At 56.0% G+C, this 14194-nt stretch overlaps 3 non-coding genes across 3 annotated transcripts; all 3 read left to right on the top strand.

Annotated features, from left to right (window-relative positions):
• Positions 1 to 1267: 1267 nt before the first annotated feature.
• TRNAL-CAG (transfer RNA leucine (anticodon CAG)) lies at positions 1268 to 1350 on the top strand. Its single transcript has one exon. It is a non-coding gene; the product is annotated as a tRNA-Leu (tRNA).
• Positions 1351 to 8177: 6827 nt separating this feature from the next.
• TRNAS-AGA (transfer RNA serine (anticodon AGA)) lies at positions 8178 to 8259 on the top strand. Its single transcript has one exon. It is a non-coding gene; the product is annotated as a tRNA-Ser (tRNA).
• Positions 8260 to 13977: 5718 nt separating this feature from the next.
• On the top strand, positions 13978 to 14049 carry TRNAG-UCC (transfer RNA glycine (anticodon UCC)). The gene has a single exon. It is a non-coding gene; the product is annotated as a tRNA-Gly (tRNA).
• The last annotated feature ends 145 nt before the right edge of the window (positions 14050 to 14194 follow it).

The raw sequence follows: 14194 nt of genomic DNA, 5'->3' as shown, positions 1-14194 counted from the left end.
GAGGAGGAGGCCGTCCGGGCTGTGAAGTGGAGAGAGTGGAGTTTGTGAGCTGGAAGAGCAGGAGGCAGGGGAGTCTGGGAAGTGGAGGGGCAGGAGGGAGGCGAGGCTGCGGGGTGAGGAGCAGGAGGCAGGAGTGGGTCGAGGAGCGTTGGTGGTATAGTGGTGAGCATAGCTGCCTCCAAGCAGTTGACCGGGTTCGATTCCTGCCAACGCAGACAAGGTTCTTTTACTCAGCCTGGCTCCAGAGGGCCTTGCCTTTCCTGTTCCAAACCAACTCAGCTTCCCTCAGGAAGTTCAGCTCCCATAGGGCACCGAGGCCCTCCCCTTGACTCCCCTCCAGCCTTGCCTCATGGCCAGGCCTCTGGGCACCTCCTAGGCCAGCAGACACAGGCCTGGCTCTTAGCAAGGCCCGCCTTGGCAAAAGCAGACTGCAGGGGCTGCTTTGGACCCTTCAGAGATTCTCAGAGGAGTGCTGTAGCACTGGAGCAGGTGCCCAGAGAACTTTGGGATTCTTCCATGCCTGGGTATCACCCTCACGTTTCAGTGGGGCTCAGGCACTGAGCCGCCTGCTCTAGCTTTGGGGCTAGCCCTGCTTTGAAGCAGGCATTTGGACTAGTGCCTCCTGAGATGCCTTGCAGTCTAGTTCCTTCCACGAAGCAACAAATCCCAGAGAGAGCTGTGACCTCCTTCCTCTGCACCACGGGCGGCAAGCGGGCCTCTTCCCCACAGGAACTGGAGCTCAGTCATTGCTCAGCACTTGGCGCATCTCGTGTCCTTTTCGCCTTGACTCTCCAGCCCCTTTCCCGCACACTGACTCCTTGAGACCACCCCAGCATTCCCCCAGGGGTTGGTGTGGCAGAGCCCTCCTTGCCCACGGAGGGCAGGGAAGAAGGAAGCACCCTTGTTGCCCCAGGAACCGTCCATGAGAAAGGCAGGCGTGTGCCTGGAGCCCCTTGACAGGATGTTGGCGTGCGCAGAGCCGTAATTTGCTGACGGTTCCTTTGCTTGGTCCTGTGAAGGATTGCCTTGGCCTTTGGGAGACGCGTCGGAAGTGTGCTGCCCCTGTGCTGGCTACTCGTGTTCCGTGTGGTCTGAAGCGCGTGTAGGAGCTGCGGTCGCTGTCAGCAGCCCGTGGTGGGAGCAGGGCAAGGGTGCTGCCAGGAGCCAGCTCCCCTGCAGCAGTGCCAGGAGGAGGCTGCCTGAGGTGGGCTGGCTCTGGCAGCAGCAGCAGCAGCAGCGGCGGCGGCGGCGGCGGCGCAGCAGCAGGGTCAGGATGGCCGAGCGGTCTAAGGCGCTGCATTCAGGTTGCAGTCTCCCTGGGAGGCGTGGGTTCGACTCCCACTCCTGACAGGCTCTTCTCTCTCTTGGCCTCCTTCCCTCTCCTCACTGCAGGCTTCTTGCTCCTCTGGGGGCTCTGCTCAGCTCTTGCTGCAGTCCCAGCTCCTGCAGAAGGAGAAAGGGCATACCCATGCTGCCCCACCAGTACCAGCTGGGTAGGCCTACACAGAAACAGGGAGGGAGAGCCCCTGGGGAATTCACCACCTTTCCTTGGTTCCCCAGATAGTCCTTCTTCCCCTTTTTTGTGACGGGGCAACTTTTCCCTCTCCTTAGTCATCAGGGAGCTCCTCTGCCCTCTGCTCCCGAAGCTGGAGAGCCCCTGAGATGCGTCCTTCCCTCTTTCAGGTCCAGTGGCACATTCTGTAGGTGCCAGTCCAGGATGTGGCGTTGACCAGCAGGATTTCAACCCCAAAAGTTTTGCGAACTGGCAGTTCCTCACCAGCAAACATGGACAGCACCAGTGGGAAGAGGGCAGGGGGAGTAAAGGCCGACCAGGAAGAGGCCAACAGGGATGTGGCGGCTCTGGGGCATTTCTCTCCAACTGCTGACAGGAGAGAGACATCCTCACTCACGCAATGCCACCACAGTTGCATGAGCACTGGTGGCATTTTTCAGAAGGACCGCAGTCAGGAAATACGAGCCACACAAGAGGTCTTCCTGTGCACACAGGAAGAGGAAGAGGGGACATGCACAAGGTGGTATCAGAGCATGCCGGAGCACGTCGTAATTGAGGGAGATGCTGAAGGAGCTGCGTCGGGTCCTCCTGCGAGCTCTTCCCTCTGCTGAACGTCCTCCCCTGCCCTCTCTCTTGGTTGCCTCGTTCGGCAAGGTCAGAGCTTGGCTAGGACTGCAACCAAGGGTAAGGATATCTGCTTCACGGCTGCTTCGGATGAGCTACGAGGTGAGAAACAGGAGAGGCAATAACTTACCCAGGCAGACTGGCAGGCTGTCCAACACGGGGGTGAAGGGAGGCAGCAGCAGAGACCGCAAGTGCAAGCATCGAACCACCGATCGCTGGGCCATGAATGTAGTCTGTGAGGTGCAATGTTGAAGAGGTTAAGCTGGAAACTTCATAAGCAGGTCTAATTAGGCGAGAAGAAGATTCTCACAGGTTACCAGCCTGGGTCTTGTACGAGAGGGCATGCCAGGCTTGCGCAAAGAGCTCTGGCACTCCCTTGAAAGATCCTGTGAGTAGAGAGTGCCCAGTGGCCCTGGAGGAAGGCTGCACTTGGTGGTGGCCAGGGAGATGGAGAGACTGCCAGGCTCAGCCAGGAGCATATGGCTCAGCGAGGGTGGCCAGAGGGGAAAGACAGGGTCTGTCCAGGTGGTCCCATGGTGTAATGGTGAGCAGTCTGGACTCTGAATCCAGTGATCTGCGTTCACAGCTTAGTGGGACCTCTGAGTTTTGGCTCCCTCAGGGCTTTCCTCAGCATGCTTACACTTTATCCCTGTCCTGGTTTCAGCTGGGACAGAGGTAACTTTCTTTTTAGTAGCTGGTACAGTGCTGTGTTTTGGATTTAGTGTGAGAATGATGTTGATAACACTCTGATGTTTTAGTTGTTGCTAAGTAGCGCTTATCTTAAGCCAAGGACTTTCCAGTTTCCCATGCTCTGCCAGCAAGCAGGTGTGCAAGAAGCTGGGAGGGAGCATAGCCGGGCAGCTGACCTGAACTAGCCCAAGGGGTATTCCATACCATGGAACGTCATGCCCCGTATATAACAGGGGGGAGTTGGCCGGGAGGCGTGGATCGCAGCTCGGGAACTAACTGGGCATTGGTCAGCGGGTGGTGAGCAATTGCATTGTGGCATCACTGTTTTTTTTTCTCCCCCCCGCCCCCTTCCTTTTTTTGTTGTATTCCTTTTCATTACGATTATTATTATATTTCATTATTACTATTGTTAGTATTCTATTTTAGTTTAGTTATTAAACTGTTCTTCACTCACAAGTTTTACTTTTTTTTCTTTCCTTTCCTCCTCCTCCCCCACTGGGAGGGAGGGGAAAACAGCTGCGTGGTGCTTAGTTGCTGACTGGGGTTAAACCACGACAATCCCCTTGCCTTGCTGTTGGGTCAATTGTTTAACGCACTCTGATCTTCCTTCCTTTCCTGTGCTCCCAGCCCTGGGACTGACATCAGTGCCCTTTCTCCTGCCCTGTGCCACCACAGCTCTGCAGCTTTCCTGAGCGCTGGCCCCTGTCCCCTCCCTTGTTCTTGACTGCTCCTGGATGAGGGCATCCAGCAGTGGCTCAACACCTGAGGTGGAGATCATGCAGTCCACGCCCGGCTCAAAGCAGGGTCAAGTAGAGGACCTTTTTCATGGCCTTGCCTGGTTGGATGTTGGACATCTCCAAAGACGGAGAATCTACAACCTCCCTGGGCAACCGTTTCCCATCTTTGACCACCACTGTGTGTGGCATTAGTTGTATTTCCACCCCTGTCCATTGCTTCTTGTTCCATCCATTTCTCTGAGGCTTTTCTGTCTTTCTCTTGCCTGCTTGCTTGTTTTTGGTGCTCTGGTCTCAGTTCAGGGAGCTCCACCCACAACTTGCAGTGCCCCATGCATGGGGACAGGCTCACTGTCATGGGAGAGAGCAGGTTCGCCCTCTTCCTTTGTCCTGGGTTCGGCTGGGAGAGAGTTAACTTTCACAAGAAGCGAGCATGGGGTTTCCGGGTGGTGAGCAGTTGCATTGTGCATCACTCGCTTTATATATTCTTCTGTTACTATTATTGTTATTTCTTCTCTCCTTGTGTTGTCCTATTAAAGTGTCCTTATCTCAACTGACGAGGTTTTACCTTTTCTTCCGATTCTCCTCCGCATCCCACCAGGGCAGGGAGGAGTGAGCGAGCGGCCGCGTGGTGCTCAGTTGCCAGCTGGGCTGAAACCATGACAGCCTTGCAGAGGGCTTGGCCAACTGAGGGGGGAGGAGAACAAAGCACCACGAGTCGCCAGCTATGCTGCACAAAGTCTTTAATGAGAAGGAGGAAATGCAGTGGCACAGAAGAGAGACCAAGAAACACTGCAGGGTTCAGGGAGGCACAGAGAATGGCCCATTTCCCAAGGACAAGCTCCACACAAAGCGCTTGCCTTTTCCCATTCTGCTCTACCTGGTGACAATCCCAGCCCAGCAAGAGCAGTCCCTAACTCCGGCACCCTCCCCCCGTCGGCAGGAGGTTCAGCAAAGCAGAAGAGAACGAGTGCTGTCTCAAGGAGCTCAGAGCAAAGCAAAGCCAGAGGAGGCACGGCGAGGCCTGCCGTGCAGCGAGGAGCAGCGGGCACAGGTCCCTCCTGCCAGGTGGGATGAGGACACGCAGCCCGCCTGCAAGCCCTGGCCATGCTCCTGATGCAGAGTTCCCATCTGCCTTCCCGCTGCGAAGGGGATGACCCGCCAGCTTCAGCAGTTCAGACTGCAGCGGGTGGGAGGCAGACACAGCCCTGACCCCCCCAGACCAAGGGAGCCCCCAGAAGAGATGGGAACCCCCCCGGCGCTGAGGGAGCTCCCAACAGCAGCTGACAGAGAGGATCCCACGGCTGTGCTCTGAGGGAAAGAGGTGAGGATGGGGCCCGGCAGGGTCACCACCACCGCGGAGGCCTGGATGGCCACCGTTGAGTCCGCGCAGCGGGCGACACAGGGCTCACTGCAGCTGCTGGCAAGTGGGGTTGGGCCAGAGGCGCCGCAGGGCGTTGGGAGACAGGGTCTGAAGCAAGACATCTCTCGGTGAGGGAGGCAAAGCTGAAACACAGAGCAGGCAGGGAGCACGAGCCTCAGTATCAGTCTGTCTTGCTTTTCCTCAGCTCTCTCTGTGGACACACTTTGTTTTAAAAACACCTACTGTGCCTACAGTTCCCACGGCCCTCATCGTGCCCTCCGAATTGCACGGCACAGGACGGCTGAACCGCTTTCAGGATAGGACCCAGCACAGTGGGTTTAAAGCACCTGTGGCAAGACTGGTCGTACCCCATCTCCTGAACAAACATTGCTGTCATAAAGATGGCACTGGAGGCAGTTGGCCATTTCGTTAGAGACCATCTGCTAAAGGCAGGCATTCTGGTGGGCAGACGTCCCTGCAGCTCAGCCCATTGATCCCCTTGTGCTTTAAAGAAACCCCCTCTTCCCAGCCCTCCCCAGCCACCTCCGCAAAAGGGACAGAGGTGACAGCCCTTAAACAGTTCTGTTGCAGGGCCAAGCTGAGGCAGCCCAAGTATCAACCTGAGTAGCCACCATGACAGCAGCTCAGCCCACAGGAGAGATGGAGCGGACTCAGGCTTACCTCGTTCCTCGAGGATAGGGAGGCAAGAGAGGAGGATGCAGAGCCCGGAGCAGCGCAGGTTTTATGCTGTGTCCCAGATCCCCGCGGGCCACAAACATTACTTGCTCATGAAGCATCTAAACACCTAGCAGCTGCCGCTTGCCAAGGCCTCGCTGGTGATTAAGCCCTTGCCTCTTTCATCTGAAATGTTGTGCTCCTGCTTCATACCACCAAACATCAAAACCATTCGCCTGTGTCCCAGCTTCAGAAGGCCAATCAACTCGGAGGTCTCAGGCTAGTGTACAAGGAGATTCTGAGGGCGTTTTCCTAATACGGATTGCCTTTGTCACTTGGCCTTCTTCATGGTGAGCACGGCCACCACTCACGGTCAAATTCAGCTATGAGGGACACCTCAAGTCAGCTCTCAAGTGCTTTCAGTGCAGGCACTCAGGCTAGCCCTGAGAAACCTTCTCCCAGCGGGTCATCGTAGACACACAGGAGACTCTGAGTAAGTTCAAGCAGAACATCAAGACCGCACAGTCCCATATGGGAGAAGAGAAATCAGCAGGACAAGGCCCAGAGCCTGCTGAGGTACCTGGGAAGTCTGGTCTGCTCGGAGCAGGGGACAGGAGCAGAAGACCTCCAGAGGTCCATTCCAAACTTCATTATTCTGGTTACCCTGAGTCACACAAGCCCTTGAGCAACCACCAAAAGGCAATGCCTTGGAAGACAGCAAATGCAGGAGATTGCATAGAAGCCCCGTAGATTCAGGATGGTGCTAAAATGTGTGGAAATGCCCTTGATGCAAGCAGAACTTTGGGCTGTGAGCTCTGGTATCCCTGGCACGCCTGAGGCAGGCGTGTCCACTGAAGTCCATAGCAGGGTGACTCATGTTTGCCTGGAGTTCAGGGTTTTTCCCAACTCTTCCACCTCACGATGACTCCCAGGTGCTCCGGGAGACTGATCCGATGTCCCTTTGAAATCTGAAATGCATGGAATGGGTCACCTCATCCCTGACCCAGGAAAAAGAGCCATGAGCTTTTGGCTCCCTGCCCTGAGCCTCTCCTCAGAAGCAGGCCATCCAGGCCTTTGGCCTCTGGGATGACCTTACTGAGCAAAAGAGGTCAATTTGGGTGTGGGTCTCTTTCAGGGAAGGACGCGGGCATCTCTTTGATCACCCTCCTACGCATTGATTTCCTTGTTTCCAACAGATTCTCCACTTCCCAAGCTGAGCCCAGACCCCTGGTTGGACGATGCGTGAGGGCCTGGCAAAGTCATCAAGGGACACGGCTATGGAGATCCGAGGGAGAGATTGCTTTGGAGAGACTTGCCTGGACGGAGGCAGTGTGACTGCGTTAGGGTGGGCATTTCAGTAGGGCATGATCGAGCATGCGCAATCACGATCCCCCTCTTTGTAACTCCACCTACACTAGCACTGCTGATGACAGAGTGGGAGTCTGTAAATACTGTGCTAACACAACCCCCCCCCCTGCCCCAACCCCACCATCCAGCTTGGGTTTTGAGTGTCAGCACAGCAAAGAACATTGCCTTATTCTTGAAGCAACCCTGCAATCAGAGACTTGAGAAGCTTTGTCCCCTTTAGGTAGGGAGTCTACTTGTGAGAGGCTCCTTGCGTTTCCCTTGGCCCACAGGCCATAAGCTGCAAGAGAAATGAGGGTGTCTCAGTTCTTAGTCACCAGGACCATCGTTACATCCAGTTCCGGTAAACTTCAGGGTGTCAGACAGGCACTACCAAATCTACCACGTCCACACTGACTCATTAACGCCATTTTCCTGCTCCAGAGCCAAAATGGAATCGGAGCTGCTTTCATCTAGTGATGTAAATTATTGCTTTTGTGGATTGTTTAATATTTTGGTCCATGCTCAAGAATGTCACAATGCTTGCGGTGCTGGGAAAAAGCTCTGGACATACCTATTCCACCAAAACAAGCTCTCTCCAGTCTCCCTCTAAGTCATCCGCACCTCCCGTTTATTCTCCCTTTGCCCCTCCTGACTTTTCCTCAGCCAGGCTCTACCTCGCCCTTGCCATAGATCTCTCCCACTCTCGCAAACCATTCCCCCTACACACCAACAACCTGCATGGCAGTCATGGTCTTTGTTCAAGGCTTGACACCACCCTACGTCCCCAAGAGGCTGGAGGTGCTGCCGGGAGGTCACCACCTCCCCTGCAGGAGTGTCCTCCCCCTAGTGCTCCCAGCAAGCTTGGAGACCTCCTCAGCTAAATCTGAGAAGCCAAGTGGGGTCTAATATGCCCACCTGACCCTGGTTGTCTCCACACAGCTGCCTTCCCTTCTTCCCTGGAGGCAGCAGAGATGGCAGCTGGGGAGAGAAAGCATCCCCCCGTGGCAGGATATCCCAGATGCGCGGCTGAGGACAAGGCGCTGGGAGCTGCAGCTGTAGCCCCTGGGGCTACGCCTCTCAAGGCCTGTGGAAGGCTGTCACCAGGTGCCCGTCATGCTCAGTGCAGGTCCCAAGTGCAGGGCTTCGAGTGGAGCATTGCCCTGACAGTCCCAGGGAGCCGGGTGTCATTGCAGAGGGCATGTGATCGGCAGGGCAGAGAGGGCTGGAGCAGGTAGTTGTGGCCGAGTGGTGAAGGCGATGGACTAGAAATCCATTGGGGTTTCCCCGCGCAGGTTCGAATCCTGCCAACTACGGGGCGCACTCCCCTTTTTGGGCTCCCTGCAATGGACCACACTGTTTGGGCTCCCTGCAATGGACCACGCTGCAGCCGTGGGACTCAGCTCCACACTGTACCTGGTGCCCAGGGAGACGGTAAAACCCCCTTGCCTACAGCACTTGTCCCCGCACCCCCCTGCCCCCAAATTCCTGGATGAATGGGAAATCCTGCTCCCATTGACAAGGTAGGCAAGTTGGGGGAAGAGAACGGACCAGTGCCGAGTCTGAGCCGTGAAAAGAGGTCCACTGTTGTTGGTTCTTGAGCAGAACTTAAGAGCCTGAGCTCACCTGACATCCCAAGCAGAACAACCCCACCAGCTGTCTTCCCTATGCCTGAAACTACAGCAGCTCCTCTCCAAAGAGAGCCTGCACAACATGGTCCTCATTGCTAAAGATGAAGGCAAGACACCTCATGGATCTGAGATCTTGCCTGGGGTCCTGGGGATATTCTGCCTGACCCAGCCCCAGCCCTTGCACACATGGACAACCTTTCCCCGGGGCTTTCCAAATTTAACCGAAGAATGAGATGATAAGGGGTGGGTCTCTCCTGGCTCCTCCTCTTCTGGGAAAGACGTGGAAGTGTGAAAGAGGCCATGGTGGTGACTGCGGCATCAGGAGACCATCCCCTGCCATCACAGACCCTGATGGGTGGCATGGAAAAGACCCGGAGGCTTCCCAGAGGGCTTCTCTCAGTCGCATACCCAGCTGCTCCCCACAGAGCAGCAGCAGAGGAGGGGCTGCAGGTAGCCTGCCTGGGTGGTTCAGCATCTTAAGGGAAAGGGAAACTCGGAGGGGCACATGCAGAGAGAGCCGGAGAAGGAGAAGGAGAGAAGAGCCAGTGGCTGGTGCATGGTCCGTTCCCCGCAGCCATGCCACTGAGGGTGGCGGAAGCAGTGCAAGCAAAAGAGAAGCTGAGGGAGGTTGGCAGCACGGATGAAGAAGGAAAGGGGCAGTGGAAGGGGGACCCGGAGCTGAGCCAGGGACCTCTTGATCTGCAGTCAAATGCTCTCCCCTGAGCAATAGCCCCTGCAGCAGGCAGGCTGCGGCCGCACTCTCCGTGCTCACATCTGCTCCCCCATCCCAGCCCTCTCCATCCCGCTTTTGCTTTTGTCTCCTCTGCTTGCTTGCTGTGTGCTCTGGCGTGTGGATGGGACAGGGAACCAGCAAACACAAGCCCAAAAATGCAGGCCTCAGCACTGCCACCTCGTCCCTCAGCCTCACCAAGAGGTTCTACTAGCTCAGCCTGCCCAGAGCCTTCCTGGGACACATCCGGCAGCATTTAAGACTGGCCACCACCCAGTCCGGATGGGCCAGCCCTGCCCTGGGGCGACTGGGAACCACCTCCACCCCCAGCAGCGTTGGGCAGGACAGGAATGGCGCCAGGCACGGAGAGGAGGGTTTCTCTGGCTCTTTGGCACCCTGCAAGGTGGCGGGGGCAGCCCTCGGCTGTTGGCGAGCAGCAAGGGCAGGGCTGCGCCAGGAGGGAAGACAAGCCAGGAGCTGGGGGGGAGCGCAGCACAGCACGGGCAGGGCAAGGCCCTCGCAGCTGGTGTGAAAGGCAAGGCAGTAACTGCTGTACGACTTGCTTAGAGGAAGGAACACTGCCTAGGACTAAGAGCTTTTACCTCAGGGTCAACGAGACCTGAAGACGCAACCTAAACTGTCTCTCACTGGCTGAGAACACCCCATACAGACAATAGAACAATAGGAGATTTGTCTTTCAAAAAAAACCCAGGTATATAACCAGGGTGAGAACAGCAATCGACCTGAATCTAGTAGAAAACCCCTCCGCCTGCACGGGACATTGGTCTAGAACCAGGAAGATTAACAGCCCACTGACCATACGTCCACACCACCTGCCCGGGAGAAGCACCTAGTGCTTACGCGAGCAATAGTAACTGATTAGCCCACCCCTTAACAGGAGTAATTTGACTGGTCAACACAACTGCATTGTAAACATCTAGAAACCCTGCTTTCCTCTATGTCGGGGTCCTCCACGTGTTAGGCTGGGGCACCGCTATGTGCACAGCTAAAATTAGGGATTTACGGATTCCCTTGGTAATTCTATGCTAAACGTCCTTGTCTCCCTCCTTGGCCAGCAAAGAACTGACTTTTACACTGGGTACAGTCCCGCACCCCGTGCGAGCTGGATTTCTGGGCAGGGTTGCAGCCCTCCTGAGCTCGCTGGAGAGCCACTCCTCTCCGCCCTGCCAAGCAACAAGGCTGCCCCCTCGCTCCGGGGTTTCCTTCAGTGCCTGCAGAGCCAGCTTGGGTGGTCAAAGAGAAAGTCCCCAGCCAGGTTTATGGGCAGGAGCTATGGGGAGAAGGGCAAGGCAAGGCCCTTGAGCTACCCTCCTGTCGTGGTTTTTAGATACAAGATACAGTTTTAGATACAAGAACTAGATACAAATACAAATAATACAAATCAAGTGATGCACACCGATGTCCAGTTAGTTCCCGAGCAGCGATCCGCCCCCCCCAGCCAGCTCCCCCAGTTTATATACTGGGCATGACGTCATATGGTATGGAATATCCCTCTGGCTAGTTTGGGCCAGCTCTCCTGGCTGTGTCCCCTCCCAACTTCTTGTGCCCCTCCAGCCTTCTTGCAGGCTGGGCATGAGAAGCTGAACTATCCTTGACTGAGTATAAAGACTACTTAGCAACAACTAAAACCATCAGGGTGTTATGAAGATAATTTTCCCACTAAATGCAAAGCACTGCACGGTCCCAGCTACTAGGAAGCAAATTAAGTCTCTGCATGCCAGCCAAGACCAGGACAGCAGCCCAGGCCCAAAGGAGGTGAAGTTTCCAGGGAGACAATTTTGCTGCGCGGGTGAGGGCACAGGATAGACAAAGGGAAGGAGGCATGAGCGCTGGCAGTGCCAGGGAGCATGAGGCCGGGCTGTGGGAGGTCCCAGCTGAGGTGCCAGGGGGAGCAGAGTGGCGCAGCGGAAGCGTGCTGGGCCCATAACCCAGAGGTCGATGGATCAAAACCATCCTCTGCTAATTGCTTTTTCCTCCTGCTGCCTCTCCCAGCAACTTTTCACCTGCACTGCTCTGGCTCTCTGCGCGGCCATGCCCATGGCCCGCCGCTCCCTCAGCCCCTTCTCTCTGCCACCGCCGCCTTCTTTCTCCTTTGCCTTCTTACGAGCCAGCACTCCCAAAGGGACCCTCACCAAGGCAGACCCGTGGGTCTGCAGCGGCAGCCAGACCTCCCCCCACAAGGAACTGGGGGTCCTGGGACACAACTGTTTCTCCCTTCCCGTCAGGCAGCTCAATCCCAACTTCCCAGCCGCAAGCGGGCACCTCCAGGAATCTGCAGGTGGGGAGGAGGACAAGGCTGGTGCTACTCTGGCAAACACCTGTCCAATCAACTTGACCATCTCGGGGTTTTCTCCATCCTAGTCTCTTTGCTGCCGTGCCCACGCGCAGGTCCAGCCAGGAGCAGGGCCGAGCAGGTATTCCCAATGGGCACTGTATTGGCTCTATGTGGCTAGGTGTTGGCAGTGGAGGGGAGAGGGGGTGCTGCAGGGTGGCCTCTGTGAGCAGAGGCAAGGGGCTGCCCTGCCGCTGCACACAGCTGATTCCAGCTGCCTCCACAACACTGAGCCACTTGCGCAGCTTTTTCCTGACAGGCCTGAAGCCTGTGGAAGAGCCCACGCTGAAACAGATTTTCCTGTTCAGGTCTGCAGCACGGGGAGAACCCATGCCGGAGCAGTCTGCAGTGAAGGACTGTAGCTGAGCCTGGTAAAAGTGAGAGGAATGGCGGTGTTTTGTTTGTCTTTCATTCTTCACTACCCAAAACTGCACATGGCCTGATCCTTTTCTTCCCCTCTGGCTGCTCTGGACTAGAATGCAGTGCTGGACACCCCCCCTCTCTCACTCCCACAAGCATGTCCACTGAACAGCAGGTCCACTGAACCCTGGGCCTGACCGTAGGTCTGTGCAGAGGGCATGCGTGGAGCCCGGGCCCGGTTTGTCTGGTGTCCCAGGGATCGAGGGGAGGCAGACCAGCCTGCTGTTGTGCAGGTCCTCCTTTGTGCCTTTTGGGAAGATAGGAGCGACACTGACTTGCTTCCAGGCCTCAGGAACCTCTCCCAATTGCCGTGACCTTTCAAAGACAATGGAGAGCGGCCTCTTGCAGAAGTTCTCCTTGTCCGAGTGCTTCACGAGCTGGCAGCAGGAAGATGGCATGGGTATCTGCAGGTGAGCTCCCTTCTACTTTAGTACCTGATGGGCCAGAAGCCAGAAGATCGCTTGGATGTTGACCGTGAGGTCGCCTCTGGCTCTGCAGGTGACGGGCCATGCACAGGAATATTGCTTGCGCTAGGTGCTTGTGTTCATTCCATAGTGGATACCACTGCCTGGTGTATCTTTTTATATCTGAACGCTTCTTGTTCCAAAGGAAGCGGACAGCCCATCAGGGGAGACCTGAGAACATGCGGGCACGACAGTGTCAAAAATGGCTGTCAGCCAATCACAAAGCAATATGAGAACCCATGGGGAATGACGCTGTCAAGAGTTGCCTCTTTGCTGTATTTAGTGAGTGGGGCTTCCTTTTCAGATGTGCTTCTGGGTACACAGGTAGGGTTGGCTGGTCCTCACAGCCAGTCACAGGTCTGCCTGAGAGCAGGTGGGTATGACGGGGTCAAGAGATGGCTGTCAGCCAATCACAGAGCAGTAGGAAAACATGTTGGTTATGGTGTCTAATAAGAAAATGGCGGCTGAAAGAAAGTGGTGCCCCCCCGTGTATGTAGAGGAAGGTACGTCCTGGTCAGCTGTACTTCATCATTCATCAGTGCTGGCATGGGGATTGACCAAAGCAATCATCCACCACCAAAACCAGGAGCAGCACAAGGCAGATTTTAGCCCAGGAACAGGTAATGCCTAGAGTCCTGCAAAACAAATTGCTTACGGGCATGCAGCACGGAATGTGGCAGATGCTCATATCCGACCAAGTGGATCAAGAAACTTGTGCTAGAAATAATCCACTTGGCCTATTTGCACATTACGTAGATAGAGAATTGTTACCCTCGCATTGCCTGCTTTCCGCTCACTGGTTGCTGAGCTAATCCTAGACAAGTGTACAAGATAGGGACATATCCAGTGACTCAGAAGAAACCCAGGCTGGCTGCTGTGCCTTTTTAATTCAACCAAAGGGTGCATGGTGCAACCACATGTTAGCCTGGGACAGCGTGAATGTGGCTCCGACTGGGGCAGACTCCGCCTGTGTTACCTCAGTGTTATGCCCTACGGTATTGCCAAGGGGCACTGTGTTGGCTACATATGGCAAGGTTTTGGTAGTGGAGGGGTTAGGGGGTGCTGCAGGGTGGGGGGGGTGGGGCTTGCCAGCGTGCCTCTGGTTGAGAAAGTAGTATAAGGGGTGCTGCCCTGATGTTTCACTCAATGGCATCAAGAACAGATGAGCACATCCTACCCCACGGTCACATAGCCCGACTGGAAAGGATAGTTTCCCTAGCCAACACGTCAGACAGAGAGAAGCCCAGAGTCATCCGATGGGCTTGAGGCCGTGTGTGTGCAGGGGGCTGGAAGGAGGAGGCCGTCCGGGCTGTGAAGTGGAGAGAGTGGAGTTTGTGAGCTGGAAGAGCAGGAGGCAGGGGAGTCTGGGAAGTGGAGGGGCAGGAGGGAGGCGAGGCTGCGGGGTGGAGGAGCAGGAGGCAGGAGTGGGTCGAGGAGCGTTGGTGGTATAGTGGTGAGCATAGCTGCCTTCCAAGCAGTTGACCCGGGTTCGATTCCTGGCCAACGCAGACAAGGTTCTTTTACTCAGCCTGGCTCCAGAGGGCCTTGCCTTTCCTGTTCCAAACCAACTCAGCTTCCCTCAGGAAGTTCAGCTCCCATAGGGCACTCGAGGCCCTCCCCTTGACTCCCCCTCCAGCCTTGCCTCATGGCCAG

This window comes from Gymnogyps californianus, unplaced genomic scaffold (assembly GCF_018139145.2).
Source record: "Gymnogyps californianus isolate 813 unplaced genomic scaffold, ASM1813914v2 HiC_scaffold_34, whole genome shotgun sequence".
Lineage (NCBI taxonomy): Eukaryota > Metazoa > Chordata > Aves > Accipitriformes > Cathartidae > Gymnogyps > Gymnogyps californianus.
Note: the sequence above shows the minus strand (reverse complement) of the source record. Positions and strands in the feature narration are given on the sequence as shown.